The 2,500-nt window shown below is 39.4% G+C and overlaps 1 protein-coding gene across 1 annotated transcript in view; it reads left to right on the top strand.

Annotated features, from left to right (window-relative positions):
- Positions 1 to 2,500, top strand: part of LOC113816375 (protein TFG) — a gene marked incomplete at its 5' end in the record, with an annotated part of 22,412 nt that overhangs the window by 18,296 nt on the left and 1,616 nt on the right.

The raw sequence follows: 2,500 nt of genomic DNA, 5'->3' as shown, positions 1-2,500 counted from the left end.
CACCCCTGAGATGACTTATTTAGATTTTGGTTGTAGGGATAATTTTCCTTTCACAAATGTTACCAAAAGTGTTTTGATGTTGGCATGTTTGCTTTGGGCTATAGAAACATAGCTGTAGTGCTCCACCGCCCTATAATGAGGCGTGTCTATTGATACCCTTGTAAGCCTACAGTTCAATATCTTATATCAGTTAGATATAGTAAAATGGTAATTTTTTAACTCCTTTGTTAAAGTATAAAGTTATTTTTTGTATAAAAGTATAAAATTGATATAGTATAGTATAAAATACTTTTAAAATCTTTCGCCTGGCGAAGCTTCCCCAGGTGAACATCGGAGTGAGGGAGACCTTACTTTTAAACCCAACGTTCACCAGGGCGGACGATTGCCAGGCCTGGCGAACAAAAGGGATCGCCAGGCGCTAACATCTTGCATTCCTGATAAATCGCAAATTTGTAACATTTGCAGTGCGTTATTTAAACATACAAGTAAATATATATTGTTGGCACATATTAGGGATTTTTTTTTTTATTATATTCACATAGGCATTGTATCAGTTAACCAAATGTGTATGGGCTTTTTCAGTGTCCACTCAGGCCACCAAAACGGGGTTTATTTGTATGGGCCAGGGGAGTGCTCCGGGGTTTTTCTCTCGTTATGCTCACCACAGCGACTTGCTTCCCAGGTGCTCACTGTTACCAGCTTCTTGACTTTGCCAAGATAATAGCCATTTGAAATAATATTGTATACTCCATATTAGCTGATCATAGTGTTTATGACCCTGAGTAGAAGAATCAATATTGTAGGGGAATATAACAAATATGAACCCTTCATTTTCTTTATTTCTTAAAATGAACTTTGCAAATGAAATCCGTAAAATCCTATGTAGTGAATGCCACATACATGAAGAAATCAACTTGTAACATAAACAAGTTGGTAATATGATGCTTATTTGCACTTTGAAGTACCTTTGTGTGGTAGATTTTGAAACATCATAAACCCATATTGCTACCTTACATTGTTTGAAAAAGGGAAAAATCTATGTTCAGATCAGTCAAATACCCAGATGCGAAGTTCATACACACAAACGAACACACACACAAACGAACACACACACAAACGAACACACACACAAACGAACACACACACAAACATACGCACACACAAACATACGCACACACAAACGTACGCACACACAAACATACACACACACTCACAAATGTACGCACACACAAACATACACACACAAATGTACGCGCACAGACACACAAACGTACACGCACATACACACACACAAACATACGCGGACACACACAAATGTATGCACATACACAAATGTATGCGCACACACACACAAATGTACGCGCACACACACACAAACATACGCACACACAAACATACGCACACACACAAATGTATGTACACACACAAACATATGTACACACACAAACGTATGCACACGCACAAACATACGCACAAACACAAACACACACACAAACGTACGCACACACACTAACTTACGCACACACACAAATGTATGCACACACACAAATGTACGCAGACACAAATATACTCACACACACTAACTTACGCACACACACAAACATACGCACACACACTAACTTACGCACACACACAAACGTATGCACACACACTAACGTACGCACAAACACAAACATACACACACACAAACGTATGCACACACACACACACAAATGTACGCACACACAGAAAAGGACACGCATACACAAACATATGCACACACACACATGCACACACACACACACACACACACACACACACACACACACACACACACACACACACACACACACACACACACACACACACAAATACACACACACACACAGAGAAAAGGACTCACATACACAAACATATGCGCGCGCGCAAACACACACACACACACACACACACACACACACACACACACACACACACACACACACACACACACACACACACACACACACACACACACACACACAAAACTGAACTTGGTCAAGTCATACTATGGCCAACTTCCATTCAATTTTGATCCCTTTTAAATGCCCATGCAGTCATATTTATCAATGGTACTAAGCAACCATAGGCTGTATGTGACTTCACCCTATTTTCTAGGATATTTCCAAGATAGGAGCCCATATGACCTTTCAAGATGACGGCTCTACAAATACTCAGTTGCCAAGGAATCAATTAGTAGCCCTACTTGACCTCACCTGATATCCCTATTCTTCATTTTTTGGGAAAGTAAATTTTTTAAAATGTTACTAGTATCATTACTGTTTTTTTTTTTGTTATTGTTACTGACATTGGGATTTTTATAATGCTATCATCAATGCTAATAGCAATAAGGTGAAATAAGGTTAGGATTAGTAACTAACTCCTGTGTGACGAAGTTCTTGACGAACCCTTTAGGTGTGAGCACAATTGATAAACTAAAATTAAGCCGTCTCGGCACCAGTGGACTATGATCATGGCTGTC

This window comes from Penaeus vannamei, unplaced genomic scaffold, assembly GCF_042767895.1.
Source record: "Penaeus vannamei isolate JL-2024 unplaced genomic scaffold, ASM4276789v1 unanchor539, whole genome shotgun sequence".
Taxonomy (NCBI): domain Eukaryota; kingdom Metazoa; phylum Arthropoda; class Malacostraca; order Decapoda; family Penaeidae; genus Penaeus; species Penaeus vannamei.
The sequence above is the reverse complement of the archived record's forward strand: the minus strand, read 5'-3'. Positions and strand labels throughout refer to the sequence as shown.